Source organism: Neophocaena asiaeorientalis, unplaced genomic scaffold (genome assembly GCF_003031525.2).
Source record: "Neophocaena asiaeorientalis asiaeorientalis breed wild unplaced genomic scaffold, Neophocaena_asiaeorientalis_V1.1 scaffold271, whole genome shotgun sequence".
Classification (NCBI taxonomy): Eukaryota; Metazoa; Chordata; class Mammalia; order Artiodactyla; family Phocoenidae; genus Neophocaena; species Neophocaena asiaeorientalis.
Window position 1 is genome coordinate 119991 of NW_020175318.1, and position 23615 is coordinate 143605.

Genomic DNA, 23615 nt, shown 5'->3' on the forward strand with positions numbered 1-23615 from the left:
TGGTACGCGGGCCTCTCACTGTCGTGGCCTCTCCCGTTGCGGAGCACAGGCTCCGGACACGCAGGCTCAGAGGCTATGGCTCACGGGCCCAGCCGCTCCACGGCATGTGGGATCTTCCCGGACCGGGGCACGAACCTGTGTCCCCTGCCTCGGCAGGTGGACTCTCAACCACTGCTCCACCAGGGAAGCCCCCAATGGTCTTTCAATAATTAATGTTTAAGTGACTATTTTTCCTTTGATGGATTTGGGAAAGAGGTGATTTCTATGCATGTAGGTGTGTGTAAGTTTTGGAGAGAGAAAGACTTAGTACTTATTATTATTTTTTTTTTTTGAGGAAGTAAAGTGCTGATAACAATAAAGTAGAAGAAGAAAAGATCTGAGCCCCTAAACAATGATTGAATGTTAAACGCAACCAGGAAATTTTTAGTTTAATAAGGTAGGTAGACAACTAACAATCCCTTAATTTCTTCCAGCCTCTCAGTAAAATACCAATGAAGATATCCATGTAATGCTTATAAAGCTATAAAACAACCCCTTCCTAGAATGATGTAGTTGAAAGAAAACACATACATATAGACATACACATATATTTCATGTCTCCAAACATAGCCTCAAATAAGTAAAACCCTTTATATGTATTTCTTGAAGACTACCAAGTACATACAGGCTTCAATATTTCTCATTTCTCTTTCTTTTTGCCTTTTCAGACCACAACTATGCCATATACTTTCAGAAGTTCATCTCCTCAACTGAAAGAACTTTATTCAACTGTCAACAACTGTAAAGCACATGAAATTTCCCCCTATTTTTAAGCTAAAATGTTAGCCTCTACAGTTTCATGGGTGCTGCAGAAGATATCAGATTTCTGGGTCAGAGGTAAAGAAAATTGTATTACCCACAGCAATAGTAATAGCCAGAATGTCCATGTTATTGTGCCAGTTTCCTGAGTCCCAATTTCAAAGAAGTGATGCAAAGAATGCTAGATAACAAACCAGTGGATTGTATGATAGCTTAGCAACACTAACCTTAAGGAACAAAACTATTTTATAATGCACACCTGTCCTTTGCTCTGGAGAAAGATATTTTTATCTTACTGACATTAAACACTCCTTCTTTTGTTCCAGAGGGAACACTATCTCTGTCTGCCAAGGCTATCCACTATCTAAATGTTATTTCAAACAGTCTAGAACAAACACACACACACAAAAATAAAACAGCAACAACAGAAAAACAGTCAGCACCTCACTCACATCACTTGTAAAAATCTGAGACCCATGGAGAATTATTTTCCTATGATGACCTTAGCCGGACGTATCTCTTACTGTCCTCGCCTTCCCCTTGCCCATTAATTCTTAAGCACACAACTCAGAGCTCTATCCTGCAAGGTCAGACTGTCTATGGAGAGAGATGGAAAAGAAGAAATGGGAATGGGCCAAAGAGGTCTCCGTGTGTGTGTGCGCACACACACGTGTTAGGTGAAACAGTGGTAGTCTAGGAATACCCATAAACTACAACTTTGTATGTATCATAAAAAAAGAAGGCACATACTGCAATTGACCACTAGATATGAGTCTGTACAACAATGTCTAGAGAGATTTTTAACTAATTTTTATAAACTATAGTTCTGAAAAAATATGTTTAGAAAAAAAATTTTGTAAAACACACATTGTCTACTAAGACACAAAAATAAACAGGAGTGGATGTAACATCCTAGATATACCAATATGATCACCTCTAACTCAGAGATCAAGGTGCTATATCAGAAGGTGCATTGAACAACAGATCGAGACTACCATTCCTCAGTACTGTGATCCAGGAGATGTAGGACCAAATCATACTTAAGAACAAAATACTGAATCCAGATTTCTTGCTTTACTCCAGAATTTGCCAGCCTTTGAACCATGCTGCGTCTCTGTGTCCTCATATATAAAATAGCAGTGATAACAGTACACGCCTCATTGGAATCTTGGGAAGATAAAATGGACTAATAAATGTGAGGTGTTCTAACCATACCTGCACAGAGTAAATTTTCAGACAATTAGCTGATTATCTTCTAAGTCAGCCAGTGTGATCACGGCACATCACCACAATTATCCCTATAAAATCCCACCCACTCCAACCCTGCCTTTCCAGTAAATCTTTCTATATTTATTCTGCTATTACAAAATTTCAGCAGGTTTGTGTCTTGGGATTCAACAATCTTGGGAGCTTTGTACCTGGAAAGCATCGGGTATTTGAGAAAGGGTAAAATAATATCTGTGATGTCTGGTGGGTTTTAAAGAAATAGAACCATCCCTAACTGAAAGAGAAACTTAATTTGTTTTTATTTAAAAATACAATTCCATTTTCTCGGTAATTTGAGGGTTGAATTTTTAAATTTGTATTTTAAGCTTTTTAAGGTGGAATATTTTAATCATATAGAAAAGTACACCTGATGATATAATGAACCCTCACCCAGCTTGAACTATAAATAGGACCAAACTTATTTCCCAGGCTACCATCACAGCCTCTCCCAAGCTCAGATCCCTCAGTTGTATCCCAAGATATTCCCCATACTTCAAACTATTTTGAAAGAAATCTCAGACATCCTAATTGTTTCCTCTCTATATATTTAAGCATGAAAATCACATGTCTAACCTAATTAATCTCTTTTATGAACTGATGCAGACTATTCTATGTCTCTAGCAAAACACTTCAGTATTTAAAATTATACTTCAAAAATAATGGTGTTTGTGTTATTTTATTCATTTCATATTTCTCTATTATATTTTATATTCTAATGTCATTTCTATTTTTCAACAGCTTTACTGAGGTGTAATTGATATATAAAAGTACTCATTTAATGTATATAATTTGGTAAGTTTGGACATATGCATACAACTATGAACATATTACCACAATTAAGGTAACAAACATATCCATCACCTCCAAAAGTTTACTCATGTGCCCCCTTTTTATGTGGTAAGAACACTTAGCATGAGGTTTATCCTATTAAAAAAATTGTAAGTGCACAATACTGTATTGTTAATTATAGGTACAATGCTGTACAACTGATCTCTTATTCATCTTACGTAACTGAAAATTTAGACCACTGAACAAATTCCCATTTCCCCCTGGCAAATATCATTCTCCTCTCTGCTTCTATGAGTTTTATTATTTTAGATACCTCATATTACTGGAATCATGCAGTATTTGTCTTTCTGGGACTGGCTTATTTCACTTAGCATCCTGCCTTCCAAGTTAATTCATGTTGTCACATGTGGCAGGATTGCTTTCATTTTTTAAGCAGTAATATTCCACTGCATGTCTATACCACATTTCTTTATCCATTTATCCATTGATGGACATTTAGGTTGTTTCCATATCTTATCTATTATAGGATATCTATTATAGTGCTGCAATGAACTTGAGAATGCAGTTATCTCTCAAGATCCCGATTTCAATTTCTTTGGATATATTCCCAGAAGTAGAATTGCTGGATCATATAGCTGATTTATATTTGATTTTTTGAGGAACCTCCATACTGTTTTCCATAGTGGTTGTGCCATTTTACATCCCACCAGCAGTGTACAAGAATTCCATCCTCGATTTCCAAAATCAGTGGAGCACACAAGATGTAACAATGACACTGATGTCAACATGTGGTGCCATGAACACAACTGAGAAGATCAGAGTATTACATATTTATGATATGTGAGTAAACAGCATATTTTCTCTACTGATGAAAGCATATTCTAGCAAAACTAAGTGCAGATAGATGATATATGAAAACTATCAAAATAAAAATTTCATAATGGCAGCTAAGACTATATTAGTAGAAGGTTATTTAGCCCTGGTTTGAAAATAGCATTATCTAGAAAAAAGTCATTTAGGAAAGACTTAGAAACACTAAGAATACTCTATACAATGAATGCTGAGAGCTGTAGTCTTTCATGTTCTTTACTATGGACAAAGAAGAATTAGATTCTGTCTTGTGCTACTGTCACAAAAATAAAGAATGTTGGCATCCAAAGAGCCTCTGCCCAGGAGAACAGAGTAAAATAACTGAGAAGTTCAAGGACTTTTGTCTATGAACCAAGTGTATCTATTCTAGGAAAGGTAATCTGTCAGGATCTAGGTGCATAGTTGGGGGAGGAACCTACAAATGGAACTAAAACTATGTATATTTGCAAATATCAACTAAAACACATGACTTAATTTTGAATAATTAGAAAGTACCCTGATCAGAGGAATTTCTGTATAAAACAGTAGGATATTTTAAGATGTCTATTTATTGTCATCAGACATATACAATAAGGTATGGCCTCTAGAATTAGAACAGGGAGACATATTGAGTGAATTCCCTATCACAAAGGCAAAATAAAAGAGAGAACAGTATTAAAAGAGAGAAGGGAATAAAACTAACACTGAAATAATCTACATTTGTGCCAGCTGAGAGACCACAGATTCAAAAGCACTACTTCAGGGATGGGTGGTACACAATTGGAAAGCTCATCCAGAACACAGCTGAGGGGAAAAAGAAATGAGAACCTTGAGGAAAAAAGTGACAGTGCTGATGAACTTAAAATGATTTTCCAAACTATAAAATGTGTGTGCTCCTAAAGGGAAAATAAGAGGAAATGGAAAGGAGGAATTAATCAACTATCCAATAGAAAACAAGGGAAAAAAGTTCTCCAAACTGAAGAAGAAATTCAAGTTTACAAGATAAAGGATTTTAATATGATTAAAGTAAAGTTTAAAAGCACAGCCTAATAAAAATCTGGCAAAAGTCAGACATGGTGAATGTCAGGTGGATGTCATTCTACCTAATTTGGAATCTATTTAACAATGGATTGGTTTTAAGCAAAAGGTCCTTTCTCATGCCAGCTATCAGTTTACACTTTAGAAAGATCTATGGATGTTTAATTGAAAAGAAGGAAAAACAAGGGAAAATATGGTCAAAGAGGCTGGATAAGAGGCTATAGATGTCTTCATGGGAGATGAGGACGGCATGACCTGAGTAGTAACTAGAAGAATGTATTCATTAAAAACAACTACTATATACTTTTTAATTTTTTTTTTGAAATATAGTATAGTTGATTTACAATGTTATTTGAGTTTTGGATGTACAGCAAAATGTTTCAGTTTTATATGTACATTCTTTTTCAGATTCTTTTCACTTATAGGTTATTACAAAATATTGAGTATAGTTCCCTGTGCTTTACAGTAGGTCTTCGTTGGTTATCTATTTTATATATAGTGGTGTGTATATGTTAATCCCAACCTCCTAATTTACTCCCCTGTTTCCCCTTTGGTAACCATAAATTGTTCTCTATGTCTGTGGGTCTATTTCTGTTTTGTATATAGGATCATTTTTGTCATTTTTTTAGATTCCACATATAAGTGATACCATGTGATATTTGTCTTTGTTAGCTTATGTCACTTATAATGATAATATCTAGGTCTATATTGATGCAAATGTCATTATTTCTTTCCTTTTTGTTTGAGTAATATTCCATTGTGTGTGTGTGTGTGTGTGTGTGTGTGTGTGTGTGTGTATGAAATCCTCTTTATCCATCAGTACAGCCACTATGGGGAGTAGTATGGAGGTTTCTTAAACTAAAAATAGAGTTAGATACCATACAATCCTGCAATCCCACTCCTGGGCATTTATCCAGAAAAACCATAATTCGAAAAGATACATGCGTCCCAATGTTCATTGCAGCACTATTTACAATAGGCAGGATATGGAAGCAAGCAACCTAAATGTCCATCGACAGATGAATGGATAAAGAAGATGTGGTATATATATATATATATATATATATATGTACAACCTCTGTGTGCTTGAAGAGCCACCTCTACCAGTACTATCGTGATCTCTGTGAGGAAACATGGCCACTCCCTCAGGTGTTCTTTCTCCAGGGAGTCTTCCTTTAATTCTCAGATCAGGAGAAGCCATGGTAGACGCATTTTCAGATGGTTCTAGGCCATTTCCAACACGACTGTATGTCATTCGACCTGTTAATTATCTGCTTGTTTTGTAGCAGTTAAAGAATGGGCTCCTCTACATCTATTTGAATAGGTTTGGACAACTATTTGAGAGGCCACTAACAACTTGGCCAAGATCCTTATTTCTTCCCATTTGCTGAAATGCGAGCCTGGATCTGTCTGAAGACATCCATGGAGGAGACTCCTTGGGCCCACATTACATACAGTCAAGGAAGACAACCTAATAATGTCAAAATATCTTCAGTTGTAGAGTGGGAGTGTCCCACTATAGTCAAAGATGTGCAGGTGTGCTTTCGTACTCATAGTTCATCTTTCCATTCACACTGATCATCTAATAATCAATCTCTAAAAGGACCGTACCATGACCATAACACTGCCTTCTAGTAACTGATCACTCGGTTCACATTCTTTTCAACCCTGAATAGTCTTGAGCCAAGATACAGTCATTGGGAAGAAATTCTTTAAGATATGTAGAAGCATTCTTCACTAAATAGGGACATTATGCAGAAAATTTAAGAATCAAACAAAGGATGGAAGCAGATAACCCCTAACGTCCCTTCCAACACTCTGATTATATGATAAGCTATCTGTCTTCTAAAACAATAAAAATTTTACTCTTGGGCAAGGTTGAAAATATATCTCCATATATCACTGCCATACTTTTACAGGAAACAGCAACTGCACAGGCTGTGACCAACTCAACATGCCAAGGGATTTAATGTGATATATGTCCAGACTCATTGAACTAGACTACTTTATTGCATTCCCCGATATCAGCAAGCTGGTTGTAAAAAGCTGAGAGTATGTTAAAGCTACTTTAAGCACAAAGCATTAAGGAAGCAGATGTGTGTTAAATGCCTGAGCTTAATCCTTCTTCTCACTTTTTCTCCTACCTTACCCCTGACAAATGCCTGTGTTCCCCCATGCACCCCACCATTAACTAGCTTTATTTACTTTACCTTAATTTGGGTACATGGTAACACCTCTTTCAACTTTACTTTGTTGTGAGAATTTTTGCTTCTACTCTACACAGGTATCATTTCTTCCTTTTAATGTAACTTTTGTACCTATGAAAAACATACACACATAGGGTTTTAGATCAGCCACATAGTTCTCCATAGCTTAAAATAAAATGTGGCTGTTTCCTCTCTTCCTGTCCCCAAGCTGATCTGCATTGCCCAGAGGTAATTACTTTCTTCTCCTTTAACTGTTTCTTCTGGTACCTACTTCTATATTTCTAAATAACATGTTTATTGGACTTTTTTTTTCCATTTTAGATATTATCTATTGACTTCCTACTATGGAAATTGAGGACTTAACCCTCTTTCTCTCCTGCCTCATCACACATAAAATTTCTATACCTTACCCTTCAATATAGTTTATCTGTGTTTATAATATCAGTATTAGTATTCACTACTGCCTTTCTTTTACATTTTTTTTTTGTTTTGCTTGAAGGTATTTTCTCATCATTGGATGTAATTATAATTCGATATTCATCCCCAAATTCTCAGACATAAGTATAAATCATGTCTAAACTTACTAAAAAAAAACATCAAGTACTTCAGAGATTGACTTTCAAATAACCCTGTTTTTAACACCCTGTACCCTCCCTTTTTAAAAGAATTGGTACTCCTGATTCTTTTTCTTTCTGGCATTCTGTTATGAGGACCAGCTTGCTTCTCAATCTCCCTTGCCTCCTAGCCCACCCTTCTACTTACCGACACTGAGTTTGTTTCTAGTTTTCTAAGTTTTGTTGCTGTCATCCCCCCTTTTCCCTTGCCTTTCTTGATTTAAGCCTTTTTAAAATCATTTTTAAATGGAAATCTCAAGGTTGATTTTATTTATTTATTTATTTTTTTATAGTTGGATCTTTTTAACATCTTTATTTGAGTATAATTGCTTTACAATGTTGTGTTAGTTTCTGCTTTATAACAAAGTGAATCAGCTATATATATATATATATATCATATATCACCATATCTCCCCCCTCTTGGGTCTCCCTCCCCGTCTCCATATCCCACCCCTCTAGGTGGTCACAAAGAACTGAGCTGATCTCCCTGTGCTATGCCGCTGCTTCCCACTAGCTATTGATTTTACATTTGGTAGTGTATATATGTCAATGCTACTCTCTCACTTCTTCCCAGCTTATCCTTCCCCCACCCCGTGTCTTCAAGTCCATTCTCTACATCTGCATCTTTATTCCTGTCCTGCCCTTAGGTTCATCAGAACCTTTTTCTTTTTTTTTTAGATTCCATATATATGTGTTAGCATACGGTATTTTTTTTCTGTTTCTGATTTACTTCACTCTGTATGACAGACTCTAGGTCCATCCACCTCACTACAAATAACTCAATTTCATTTCCTTTTATGGCTGAGTAATATTCCATTGTATATATGTGCCACATCTTCTTTATCCATTCATCTGTTGATGGACACTTAGGTTGCTTCCATGTCCTGGCTATTGTAAATAGTGCTGCAATGAATATTGTGGTACATGACTCTTTTTGAATTATTGTGTTTTACAGGGTATATGCCCAGTAGTGGGATTGCTGGGTCATATGGTATTTCAATTTTTAGTTTTTTAAGGAACCTCCGTACTGTTCTCCATAGTGGCTGTATCAATCTACATTTCCACCAACAATGTAAGAGGGTTCCCTTTTCTCCGTACCCTCTCCAGCATTTATTGTTTGTAGATATTCTGAGGATGATTTTTTTTTATTGCAATCTTCTACCAGGTCAGGGAATGCCTTTCTCCTGCAAGAATTGTCCATTTTCTATGGCAAGTCTTTGACTAGCCATCTTAGACCCCCATTTTCTTACAGCAAAATTTCATTTACAGTTGCTTGATTTTTCAAGAGCATAGGTTATTAGAGTAGGCAAAAGAAAACAATTTGCTCGAGTTCCCACAGTAATGAAAGGTCCTGTTTACAAAAAGAGACGGATGAAATTCAATGCCAGAAAAGGTAATAATAATAGGTAATATTATTGAGCACTGGCTCTATTGCTGGAACTGTTCTAAGCACTTTCCAGATGTTAATTAATTAACTCACCTGATCCTCAGGGCAACCCCAAGATTGCAGGGTTTTCATTCCTTTGTCTTCTCTGTTTAATAAAAATTATTGTTTGCAGCCTCTGTTAATAGAACCCTGAGACATTTTTCATGTTTTCATATCTGATTTCCACCATTCACAGTTTTGCTTCCTCTGGGAAGTTTGGGACCTGATTCTCAAACTTTTATTGTTAGACTCGTCCCATCCCCTTGGACCATTAAAAACAGCCTAAGGCTCTCACGTCACAGAACCACCCAAGGATTTGGTAGTTAATGTTCTTTGCTAACTTGCCACAAGGGATAAATGATGTGTCAAAATATTTGATCAGCAAATAAATAGGTTGTTTATTTAAAACAGATCAACATTAATAAAATGCACAAATTAAATTTATAGATATTAGATACCTTTGATGAGAAACAGTATCTATCATTATTACTCTACTATGTGCCAGAGACAGTAAAGTGAGGTGGTTCAAGTCCCAGTTCTGTTATTCACTAGCTGTTTAATCTGGAACAATTTAGGAAGCCTCTGTTTCATTTCACTTAGCAGTAATATGGGGTTAATAACTCCTACCTCATAGTGTTGTAATAGGGATAAAATAACTTAATTTTACATGAATAGCATTTGGAACAGTATTTGCCATATAGTAAGTATTGGCCATTATCTAACCTACTAGCAAGACTCATAGTGACTCTGAAAGGAAGATATTTTCCATCTCTTACAAATAAGGTAACTGAACCTCAAAGAGAGTACCCTCTGTTCCCCAACTCCATGGTTTCCAGAGTTCTAGTCTTTACAAATCTCCCAAGGAATTAGTTGGATGAACTGAATAAGGTATCATTTGTGAAAAGAAAAGGTCTTCTCATAATATTGTAAGTCAAGAAAGAAATATGCAAATGATGGGCTTTGAAGCTTAAGGAGACCCTAACCTTTCTGATTTGAATAAATATTTGAAAAACATATAAGGTCTGGAGAGTAAGAATAATTTATGTAAGAATTGTATTATTCAAAAATTATTTTCCAATATGAATGCTTAAGGATATTTCCTGAACTGGAAAATACTATTTTTTTAAATTGATACCAAACCATGCTTAAAAGTAAACTTTGTCACCACAAGGTCATGTGTGATCTTGCTTCTCTGGTCTCTCTTAGCCTCATATCTTGCTCTTCATTTTTGTACTACACATTCCAGACACATAGGACTTGTTTATTTCATCAGCATGTCCTGCCGGCTTCAACATCAGAGTTTAACATATTCTGTTCCCTCAAGCTGGAGTGTTTTTCCTCTTATTCTCTATCTAGCAAAAATGACAGATCCTTCAGGTCTGAAATTTTATATAATTTGCTCAGAAAAGTTAAGTCCCCAGGCTTAGGTAAGCCCCATAATATAGCTTCACAGTACCTATATTTCCGCTCCTAGTACTTTGCCTGTTTTTCATTGTTTAATTGATTATGTACAAGTATTTGTCTTTCTGTCAATCTGTAATCTCCATGACTTCAGCAAACATATTTGATTCCTTTCCCCTCTTTAAGTTCACTCTTATCCCTACTGCTGAATATCCTACCTTTCCACTAAGTAGACCTCCATAACTGTTTGTGGAATAGTAACCAATTACTTTGCAATATCAGCTACTTCCACTGCTTAGCTGTTTTTCAAAGACGGACTATCCATTTTTAAGAAAATAGTCATGATGAAGTGAGAGTAATTTAGCAAAAGAAAATTTTCCTCTTCAATATATTTTCTTATTAAGTCTCCTGGAAATTTTGCCTGTTATAAATCTAGGTTTAAGATTTTCCTTCCACTTATTGTCTTGATTTTACAGGAAGAGGAAAAAATCTTTTGCCAATAAAGAAGTCAAGGTGTTCTTCTATCCGAAATTATTTTGATCTGTTTTCTAAGATTCTTGCAGTAAGGGAAGAATAAGGAGAAAAATTATTTTACAGAAATATGACTGAGAAGGGCTTTGTGCCCTGCAAAAGTTATTCAAAGTTCCAAGTAGCTCTTCCATAACAAAAACTCACCAGGCAAATGACCCCTTTTCCTGTGTGCCAATTGGACTGTATAAGAACAATTTTTTTTTACTTACTTATGCTTAAGGGAAAAAGTCATCCGCACTTGGCTTTCATGGTTAACCAATTGTCACTGTTCTACAGTTTTGTAAACCAGCAGATGAGACAACTGGGATTCATTTTAGAGATCATTAGAAAAGAGCTGAGATGGACTTCTTGTAATTTTAAAAGTCAATACTTAATCAAGAGAACAAATGCCAAAAGATAGACCAGTATTTTCATCTGACAAACTAAATATCAGCTCCAGGAGCAGTATTGTAAAACAAAGTTGATTCTATAACTCCTACCACACTCAGACAAAAATTTACCACTAAAGCCTAATTTGATTTCCTTATCAGGCAATTAGTATATTATTAAAAATTCACTGCAGGGTCAATCTCCTGTTGATTTGCATAATTAACTTCTCTCAGTTAAATTAGGAGAGTTTTTATTCATTTCTAGGGCAGATTTTTGAGGATCAAAAGGATTTTTTTTCACACCATAAACCAAGGTATCTGTGACTGTATATATAATTTTACTTTTAATCTTTCATAAAGTTCAAGATTCTGGCAAGAGATACCCAATTCTTTCTATTCCCTTCTCTGCTCACCCACTCTCTCAGAAATATCTGTAAATAGATAGTTATTTCTTAATACATGCTGAAAGCATACTTAGTTCTTCCTGAGGCAGTACTTGCTGCCTGTCACCAAGGAAAAAGAGTAAACATTAGTGAAAGCCAAACCTCATGAGGTTTATAGGGTTGGTTTAGATAAGAAGGCAAAAAAGTGTTTTCCAGGCTGTCTTTAAATCTCTAGAGTCCACAAAGTTTAGCTGAAGGCTTCTCTTTAGGTTTTCTGTGAATACTTTTGCAAGAAAAGAAGTTTCTTTGTGGGAGTCTGGGACTCCTGATCTGAATCTTAGACTCAGAAAATTCAGAAGTAGAAATCAAATTTGTAAAGGTTAAATTTAGCAATTATAGAACAGCATAGGAGAGGAAAAAGTTTTCCTTGACCCTCTTAGGGTTCCTGGCTGGGTCTGAAAACTAACCTGACAGAGACAGATAAACAGGAGACAAGCCTACACATTTATTGAGTATTTATAGGTACATGGAGACAAGCCTATACATTTATTGAGTATTTATAGGTACATGGGAGCCTTCACAAGAGAATGAAGACCAGAAGAAGTAACCAGAACAGGAAGCTTGTATGCCTTTTAGACAAATAATAGATTTGTAAAGAATTGACAAGAAAAAGGGGTTTGGGCTAGAGGTAGTAAGTGGTGCAAAAGTAACTGGGAAGATAAGGGTTAGTTTAACTATATTTGTTTATACAGCTCCTGGGCCCTAAATTCCCTGTCTCTGGTGATAAGGATGCCTTCTATTTTCCTGGTACAAACAGGATACCATGGGAGACTTTCACAGGGGAGACATCACCTGCTTTTAGGGAAGAAGGACTAGAGTGAAGGCAGTGGTGAGGAGGTCAGAGTGACCTTCCTACTTCTGCCTTTTTCTGAAACTCCTTTAGCTTAAGATATTCAGAATGCCAAAGTGCCATATTTTGGGGTAGCATGGCCTGAACCTCATCAATACGTTGTTTCAGCTTGTTCTTCTTGCTTATTATCCAGTGTTTACTGAGAGCCAGGAAATATAAAAGACAATGAGCACTACCTAAGGTAAAATAAATAGCTAGTGGGAAGCAGCCGCATAGCACAGGGAGATCAGCTGGGTGTTTTGTGACCACCTAGAGGGGTGGGATAGGGAGGGTGGGAGGGAGGGAGATGCAAGAGGGAAGAGATATGGGAACATATGTATATGTATAACTGATTCACTTTGTTATAAAGCAGAAACTAACACACCATTGTAAAGCAATTATACTCCAATAAAGATGTTAAAAAAAAAAAAAAAAAAAAAGACAATGAGGCCAGGGAGTTTACTGCCTAGTGAGCCAACTAAGTGAAATAGATTATATATTTAATAAAGAGTTCCTGGATCCAAGATGTGCATCTCTTGGGGACAATAAGTTGAAGTGGTACATTTGCAAGGAATGATTGTTAGTTCTGTGTTACTGGGTAGAACATTTTATTTTTATGTCTGAATTGTCCAAACCACCTTCAAATCACCTCCAGGAAAGCAAGATACAAGAAAAGCTATTAAGAACAGTGTTCAGTGTTTAACATCACATCATTTCTGTTTTAAATCTCTATCTCTGCTAAGGTGCAAGGCAAGAGTCCATGCATTTCTAGTACTGAGCACATAGTAGGCACTGAATCAATGTTTGGGGACGAAAGAAGAAAGGAAGACATTATATTCCTGATTTCAAATTTATTTACTTTTTTAAGGACACACAAAATTAGTATATAAAATTATTCATTATTTGAAATGTAAAGTATTTGCTCAATGCTAGTCAATTAATGGAAAGAGAATAAGAGTATAAATATGTGTTTTTTAAAAAATATAGTATGGTTCCTTATTTACATAATCACTTGATTCATCTGCAGAAATAGTTTTCAAAAATTAATACCTGCTTTCCCAAGGTCCAGATTTGTATTCAGACTCCAGTAACCATAACTAACATGATATGTAATATTGACTGTAAATAATTATAGCTATTGATTGTCTGATTTGTTTCAGAATCCTAGTGAACCAAATAATTTTTTAAGGTTGCTAAGTAAGACACACATAACTTCTATTTATTTCCATTCTTTATCTATGTGCTTCCATTTTTAACTTTAAAGGAGAAACTCTCTCAATTTGATAGGGACTCGCAATGTAAACAATTATCTGAAGTTTACAGACTATTTAGAAGGAAGTATACGTGGGGGGCAGCAGTAAGGGACAGAGCAGATGACAAGCAGCCACGCTCAGAATTTATAACCAAGAACACCGAACACTATCGTTAAAAATGCTTCATTATTACTCAAAATTGGTCATTTTTGTCCTTTCACATTCCGATTACAGTGGAGATTTTCCACAAGATAAAATGAGGACAGAAAGAATTTTGGTGAAAAGTCAGGGCTCACACACCTTAAATGTGCTCTTGGAAGAACGATCATTTGAACAGGCAGGGAGTAAATGATTGACACTCTGCATAAGGGCTTTGAAAGTCAAGGCTTTGACCTGTCATTTGTTAGAAACCCTATTATAAAAGCTGACAGCCATACCCAGCAGATGTGCCACATAGATGTTGCACCAATTTCTTCCCTAAGAAACATTAAGTATTGTGAATTTTAATATGAAGTATTCGGCAGCAGAAACCAGATCTGCTATTTCTTGTTGACAAGGAAAGGACTCAGCATCATGCATGAAATTCTAAAAGGTATAAAGGTTACAAGTGATGAAAATCTTATCAAAGAGTTACAAGAGCCCCACTAAGCCAGCTGATTTGAAAAGTGGACAGAACGAAAGATTTTAAGGCACAGAGACTCCTTTTATGTATAAGAATTTCTGTTTGAGGGACAAACCTTGAAATTAGCATTTGGAATTTACATAAGACTACTCGCTAATGCAAAACTTTTTATGACACAAGATTAGGGGTGTCTGAGGAATGGACACATGTATAATATTCCCGGTTCACTGCTTCAAATGAGAGATTTGCTTATTATTCAAAGTCAAGAAAGTAGCAGCCAAGAAAAAGTATTTAATCTCTTTCCTACTTGCTGAGGTAAAAAGAATGACCATGGAGAAGAGATGAGACCAGAGTAACTTTTTGTAAAGGAGTATTAGACACCACGCTGATTCCTCTTCATCACCACTCCCTTTTCTGAACTTCCAGAGTACCCTATACATATACAATTTGCATAGCACTGAAAGGGAAGGGTTTGAGAAAACAGTATATAAATGCACCTGACCATTAATCTTTCTGCTAAAGGGGCAGGAGCAGGCATGCAGACAAGAGTAGAAGATGGGTCAGGAAAAGGCTGGTATTTTCCAGGTGTACTGGGCACAAATGTCAAGGTGAGCTTATTAGAACATCATCCTCTTCTTTGCTCGATCTACTCTAACTAGGGTGTCAAGAACAGCATTTGGCACCCTATAGGTGCTCAATATATATTTGTTGAACACGTGAAAGTAGCACTTTGTTAAAAAAATGATATTACTGCCTTCCATGGCATAGTTCAGTGATACTTCTGTTTTGTCGATTTGGAAACTGAGTCACATGGTAATTGGGTGATTGCTGGGATACATCGGGATAACATACCTTACTAGGCTTTGCCCCCGACTTTCTCATTTTCTCTCTCTAAAAAGCTTCTCCATCCCACCCCTCTGTGTGTGTGTGGGAACATAAACCTTGGATTTAATATTAATTTCCTTTTGCTAATAGCGATGCATGGAATGAGTATTTGGGAGGTCAGCCATTTCCGTTTATAAAACCACAAGAATGCTAAAAGGTAGAAATAATTCTTGCCCAACTGATAGTGGCAGTTTAAATTGATACCATGGATATTGGGATGAGGGAATTTCCTAAGGATGACAGCTAGCCCCTGATCTAATTGCAAACATTTTTAATGCCTCATTGTGGTTTTCACCTAATGGCTTATTGAAGCCATTATGCTCTGCATAAACATCTTTAGATATTGGCACCCAGAATGCAAGCCTAGGAGGCATGTCTCCTATTGATTAACTAATGAATTAATTAATCCAAAGAGCCTGTGTTCCTTACCAAAGATCTATGTGTCTCAGGCTTGGACAGTATATTTTCTGGGGGTGGAGAATGTGAAGAGACAGACTATGAATGTCTGAAAACATAACATCAATATAAAAATTCATCATTTTTTTTTTTCCTGCAAAGCCTAGTCTATGGAAAGAGGAGCATAACCTCTTTGCTGTGAAACTGTTAGAGGTGATTTTGAGAACTTTATTAGTAATCTTTGTGCTCCTCCCATCTGCATGTAATTTCTCGATTAGGGAATTACCTTACAATACCCCTAATTAATGCTAATTTATGCCCGTTTAGTGACCATAAAAATGTGTCACTAAATTTTAATTGCATGGGAAGGGTAGATAGATGAAAGTAGTAAAGAATTAGTGTGTCATTTACTAAAGAGACCTTTAGGAACGATAAAGGCCATCTGCCCTGTCAATCTTCACTCTCAGGAGACAACACTACACCTTATGAGCCAGTGATAAATAAAATTGTCCACCCTGGAAATGAGGGTAAATGTTGCCCTTCTTCATTATTTGTGTCAAACCAGGATAGGTGGAACTTTCAGAGACACAGCTTGTTGCAAATGCTGACTGTTCACTTTAAAATTAACTTTTACAGGTAGCAAAGCATTTTTATAAAACAAAGGTGACATCTATTATCCACTTAGGTCTCAAGAGTATATTTTTCATAGGTTGTTAATTAAATAGTTCAGAAGGCAGTTTTTGAAATGTATCAGGTGAATGCTTTATTTGTGTATGCCCCAGATTCCCAATATGCATGTACTTAAATGAGAATTTCATGTCAGTAGGCTTTGCAGACCACAGCAATGCTATTTCTAGATATATCCTAAACTTTCTTCATATTTAGCACTCTTGGTGTCACTAGCAACTGACTTCAATATATTAAAAAGTACACCTGCTGTTCCAAGCTTCAAGGGGATTCAGCAGGCAACAAAATGCACCTTTGACTCCTTGTGCCTAGTAAAGAGCCTGGTGCATGGCTCACTAAATATTTGCTTGAGTGAGTAGTTGAATGAGTGGATGAATGACCTCAATCATCTGCCAACATGGTCATGATTCTTCCTAACAGTTCCTGATGGTGTGTCAGTTCTTTCTCCCAGTCTCAGCTAAATGGAGGAAGAAAAATCAATGAATATGTTCAAAGTAATGATAACTACATCCAGCTCTCTGGCACAAATTCCTATTAGGTTATGCCAGGTTAATAACATAATTGCTGAAACCTCTGGTACTTTCCCCCACCCAAACTCTTTAACTGGAAGGATTCCAGGTGATTCAGAAGCTCTTCAATCTTTAACTGTTTACAGGGAGCCAGTAATCGCTCCGTTCATGGCCACGCAGCCCTACTCTTGCAGGTAGAACTGTTCCTGAAGCACGCTTTTTGGTGCTTTCCTGACACAACCACTGCCTACGGAGGCTAGACTCAGAGCCCTGTGTGAGGAAAGCGCTGGATGCTTCTTTCCATCTCTGTCCCCATCCAGGATGACCACAGCCACCACAAGCAATCCAGTGAGTCCCTTGAACTTGGGATGTTGCCCTAAGGGGCAGAATTGTCTGTCTGATGATTAGGGAAGCACTGCTCTAAAGCTAGTGCTTGTTTATGTTGAGGTCTGGTTAGTCTCAGAGCAGCTGGTCAGGGAAGAGACTTTCACAGATGCTCGACCAGGCATGGAGTCCCAGAGGAAGAAGCTGGAGGCCAGGCAGCATAGGAACTATATTTACTGATGAGGAGATCTGCAAAGAGTAATTCAGAATGACATAACATTAAAAAACATCAGCTAAAAAGAGTATGCCTACTACGAGCACAATTTTGTTGAAAATAATCTGTATGTGCGCAAATGTATATACTTTCATTCTATCTATCTATCATCTATCTATCTATTCATCTAATCTATTATCTATCTATATATGACATTTATAAGAATATGCAAACAAATGATAAAACGGTTATTTCTGGGTCCTAGGAATGCAGATACATTTTACTTATTTCTTAATATATTTCTGAAATATTTTTTTACAAACAGCAAGTATAAACTTACTCCTCAAAAAAGGTTACCACTTTGAATAGTAATAATAATAAATCAAAAATATCTCATACTTGGTGACTATGGGGTTCAGTGATCCTTGGTGATGATCTTTCTAAATTTCTGATTTCAGAAAATGAAAGTCTTTATTTGGAGCATAAGGAAAATAAATCATCTTTCCCCCCTCTGATAATCTTAACATTCAAAAATTACAAATATTTTCAATGGTCCAAGTAGGGAACAAAAAAGATACTGAATTTTGCTATGTAGTTTCTTTGTATCGTTTTAGAAACACCAGCATTTTATCAAATCAGTCATCTAACACGCATTTGCATTCATGTTATTTCTAAAATTCTGTACTAGTTTGGAAAACTTCCTTTAAAACCTTCAAAGAGTGCTTATATTAACCTAGCACTTGGAATACCCCATGACAACACTGCTAAAACAGGAATGCTTGTGAAAGACGAAAGGAAAATTCTGCAATTTTCCCCTACTCTCCAAAAACTAATGTCTCTTCCTGGAGTTCTTTGACAACTGGGTATTTATAAAATGTGCTCTTTTCTAAGCATTCAATTCTTTAAACAAACCGGCAACATCAACTCTCTATAAGGATGAGATTAGAACTATTTTCTCCTTATTTTAAGGAGAGTTTATTTCCTTAAGAGTTGAAGTTATCAAATGGCACAATTTGCCATCTGGAATTTTAAGGCCATTTAGTCCATTGAACCGATTCCCATGTGACTCTAGCGCTGCGTCAAAGAGATGACAGAAGGGAAAACGAAAAAGGTGAAAAAAACATGAGCGAGGTAATCTCAAAAATAGCAAAGGAAAAGAAAACAAAGAGAAGATTTTCTTCCCCTTTTAACCAAATTCCCTTGGGAACAGTCTTTAATGCTCTAGAAGGTCTTAGGAAGGAAGAAATGTTATCTTATTGGCATTAGGAATATCATCCAGGGGATTTGATTACAGGAAAAGTGAAAAGGAAGCCCCAGTTCTCTGTCTGGCCCAGGGTCACCTCTATCTGTGATGTTGCTTCTGACGGGGCAGAAAGATAATCGTATGGGCCTTCAAACATTTTTATTACTGAAGGATGCAAATCGAAGCTGGGACTGAAAAAAATAAATGTCATCCTTATCTGAGTAACAGGAATATTTAGAGGACAATTCACTAATGAGTCTCTTCCATGAAAAATAGGTTTATGCCCCTACAAATTTCCTTGTGTTCTCTAAGCTTTTTTTCATTCTTTCTTTTCTAACACAAGGTCAGTTTTATATAGACAATATATTGCTTCTCATAAAAATGAAATGGCCCTTCTTCATACATGCAGGCTATAATTAAACTACATCAAGATCTGTCGCAGGGAACTTTAAGACCCTCAAACATGACTGCCAGTAACAACTCTAACCAACCCATGGAGAGACTGACAACTCAAATTTCCAAGCTGCTGGCATATAGAGATTATACCAACATACATGGGAAAATATATGTAGTAAAGGAGTGATAGCGGATCTGAGCCATGGAGCTAAGATATCCAGGTGACTTTCAGTTATCTGGGCAGGAATCACATTCACAGAAATCGTTTATGACACTGAAAGGGTTATTTAGGTGCTTGCTGCCTCACAATAGCATTGGTTATCACCTGGAGTCGTTAAGAATATATGGATGAAATAGTATCACAAAATGGCCTGATGAGCACTAAAGATATTTTATTTATGATTGTGAATACTCTGAAATTCGTGTTGTGGCTTGCTTGGATTGATAGGAAGCACCACTAAGTACTGGATGTGAGGGAAATTCAGTCCGAGATAAGGAAACTTAAAGAAAAATGAAGGATCTGTTTCAAGTACAAGGATAAAACAAGGCTATTTGTATATAAACATGGGTTTTCACCTAGTTATATAGATCATTCTTTATGGAGTGAAGATGGATAGAGGAAAATTAGGAGACAGTTCTGTAGAAAATCTTAATTGATTAGAATGCAAACAGTAGAAAGAGACAAGTGGAAGAATGTGTTAAAGATTAGATATATGCTATTGCAAACAAAACAAATTTAGATGATACAGCACTGGCAGGTATTAGTAAAATGGTTAATGGCTGAGAGCCTGTTGTGTAGGGACTTTTATATGGTTTGCTATTCTGTACTTTCTGTTTCATACACACACACACATACTTACATACAGATCAAAATTAATTACCATCCTATCCTGCAAGTTATTGTTGTTAGGAATAGGGGCTGTTATCTCTAGAAAAAAAAAGAAGAGAAAGAGAAAGCAATAAGATCCTAAGGATGTATTGAAGCCTCTATCATAGATACTTCTCTAAATAAAACTTCTAAAAGTCTGGCAAAGACCATTTTAAGTTACCATAGTTTCAACACTTGATCATGCAATTACTAGAAGTGTGGGCCAGTCCAAAAGGTTTTCATTTTTTTCATTAATTTTAGCATGCACTCTGTGCCTGAAAAAAGAAAAGAAAAGAAAAAAAAAAAAACCCTGATGTTCAACCTGCTTCAATAACATGTAACTGAGAAGGAGCATGGAAAGTATTTATTTTTATTACCAGACGTTTCTGCAACTTTATATAAGAAAACAAAATAATCACTTCTCAGATTATGACCAAACAACAACCTAAGAAGACTCGCCTTTTTTCTTTCTCTCGCTTTTCCTGGGAAAGGAATATATGTTCACATTTCAAAGATGCTATCCCACTAAGAGATAGGGGAGTAGCATTAAAGAGGAAAGGTGGCAGAGTGAACAGTGATTTAGGCAGAATGAATGTTATTGTCATCCCAAAAAAGTCCTTTTAAACACCTACTAGGTACCAACAACAGAAGAGATACAACCAAAAAACACTGTCTGTGTTCTCAAGAAAACTAAAAAACTGGAAAAAGAATAAGAACAGTATATAAATCATAGGGAAAAGAAAGTAAAGTAAGCTCAACAAATAGGTTCAGATAGCAAATCGGGGACGTGTATTGCAAGATAAAATTTCAATAGGTAGAGCCAGAGAGAAGAGAATTATGGGCACAAGGATAGTACACATTGCAGGAAGTACGAGAAATAATTGGGTAAGAGTTGGAAATCTAGTTGACTAAAGTATTGGAATATATATAGGAAATATAAAGAGAAAAAGAAGATAGAAAAACATAGTCTGAAAACTCTTACAGAAGACTCGATCATACTGAGAATGCATATAGTAAAAATAAGTTTTGCTTTCCTCATAATTTTCTGACTGATTCTTTCCAGCCTCCTTACTGGGCTGTTATATTTCTGATGTTCCCAGGGTTACATCCGTTTACATTCTTGACCTAATATTTAAGACATTCATATGGACTAATCTCCTTTACATACAATGCCAAAAATCATTAACACCATGTTGACTTTCAAATGTGTTTCTCCAGCTTGAATGTCCGAACCCCCCTCCTAAAATCCAGACCCATGTTTCCAACTACTTTATAGGTTATTCAACTCAGATATCCCTAAAGCACTTCAAAATCAGCATGTTGCCGTTTGCTTCTTCCCTATATTTTGTAAATGGAACTATCACTTTCCTGTAACGAAAGAATTTTCCCTACTAAGCACTGAAGAAAACTAAAACTGCTAAAGGAGTAGCCTGGTACCATTTATGAAGCACAGAGGACCATTTTGTGAACCTTGCAATTCTCTCCTTTTTTTTCTCACAGGGGACTAAACCAGTGGCCATATGCCAAAGGGCAGCTCTTCTGTTTGATGGGCCGTGGCCTAAGAGGGAGACAGGTGCAAAGAACTGAGCAGGCAGCAAAAATATTGACCAGATTATTTAATTTCTCAAGAAATGAATTTGACATGTGAGAAGAGAATTAGAGTACGAAGCAAATGACAATATCAGCAGAAGTGCAAAATGCACTAAAAAAGGCAGTGAAAGGAGGGTGATTGAGTTATATTTAGGTGATGCACTTGAATAAAGATAAAGCAATTCTTATGGCTCATCATTACATTTCTAGCTATGGCATCCAGTAACTATTGGATACAAATATGTTGACTTTTTTGTTTTGCACGAAACTATATAGCCACTAGAAGTTTCTGACTTTCTGGGTCTACGAACCTGAGAGTAGGAAGTATAAGGAAGAATTGAGACGATAAGAGATAAGTAATTAGGACCTGAAATAGTGTAAAAATCAAAAGAAAAGATACATATGAGAGAAAAGATGAGGGATAGGATCTCCAAAACTCACATGATATAGTTAAAGGAAAAGAAAAGTTGGCTCCAAGTGACTAAGCCTGAATAAAAGGCTAAATCTTCGATGACATTATACAGGTTTAGAGGAGGAGCTGGCTTAAAGATGATGTGGATGTGTTTGGTTTTGGAAGTGGAGGCTGGAAACAAGGCTTAGGGAGCATTTCTCATGAATGAATGAAGTATTAGCTGAATGAGAGTATGTTTTATGATATTTAATATTTAAGTACCATGCACAGAGCATGATAACAAATACTGCATGTAAAAATCATATAATGTAGCTTTTATTTAGTAATATATAAAAAAGTGTGTATTGTCTTTCATCTCGTTTTCTATATGTTCCCAAGTAGAGTATCTAGGATTATTATTTGTGAAATAACTTGAAATATTGTCATAAATTCCACATCACAGAATTATTTTCTCTGGTAGATTTACAGTTTCCTGATTGATTCTTATATTGTAATGCCATGCCATTTAGCTGTGTTTTCTTATCCAGGTAACATTATCCATTTTCAACTTTTCAGCTTAGTTGATCACCAGTGTATGTGGTACTTATTTCCTAAGACAGATGATTGAATTTATTTTATAGTTTGCTGAAATAAACTCATATTTACTTTTTATTGATTTGTTATCCCATCAGAAATATTTTCAGTAATCATAATTGTAAATCATTTTACTAAGTATTGACCCTTTCTACATACACCCTAGGGCTTCCTATACCTACTGCTATTTTGATTTGAGTGTTGTTTATAAATATTATTATTTTTGGACACCTTTATAAAATATAATATGACTATAAATTTTAATTTCTCTATATTATATAATACTATAATAGATTTCTCTTAGGCCATTTGTTCTTTGATATTAAGTACACTTCTGAAGTTAGCCTTCTTGTTTGCAATTATTTCCTGTCTAAAATTTACAACGTGAATTTTTCCTTGAGTTTCAATTTCCTCACCTATGAAATGAGGCAGTGAGACTAGGGAACCTTAGGGTCTCTCCAGCTCTAGTGTTGGTTAATTCTTTGACTCATATAAGAGAGTTGTCTATGTCTAGTACCAAGGCTACATAATTACTCTATTCTCCTGGCTCACTGTATCACACTGGCAATGTCATTAATGTTAAATATTGAGGAAGCTTGTGTAAATAACATAGTGCTCTGACCTATACCATATACACAAGATCTTTTGTTATGAATATTTCTATTTTTTCTCCTTTTTGAATATCTGTAATACTGAAGGAAATGCAGCTAGAAACAGCAGGTAGAAAAGAATAGTGGCATGGACACTGTTTCGGCCTAATAATGATGTCCCTTATGAAAATGTAATAAATATGTAGTAATCTTATTTTTATTGCACTTTCATCTATTCTCAGTTGAAGAGCATTTTCATCTATTCTTGATTGAAAAGCAAATCATGTCATTTTTCTGGCAACTACTGCCCTCTTGAATGATTTCTATTGCAAAAAGAAGGGCACTCTCTCCATGGATATTTGTTGTGTTTTTCTTTATGCACCATTCTTAAGTAGCTGATTTATACCAGTTGAAATGCCATTATTCACTGTTGGAGAATGATGGTGCAACTATATAGGGTTATCGGGGGGTTATATTCAGAATCCAACTGAAGC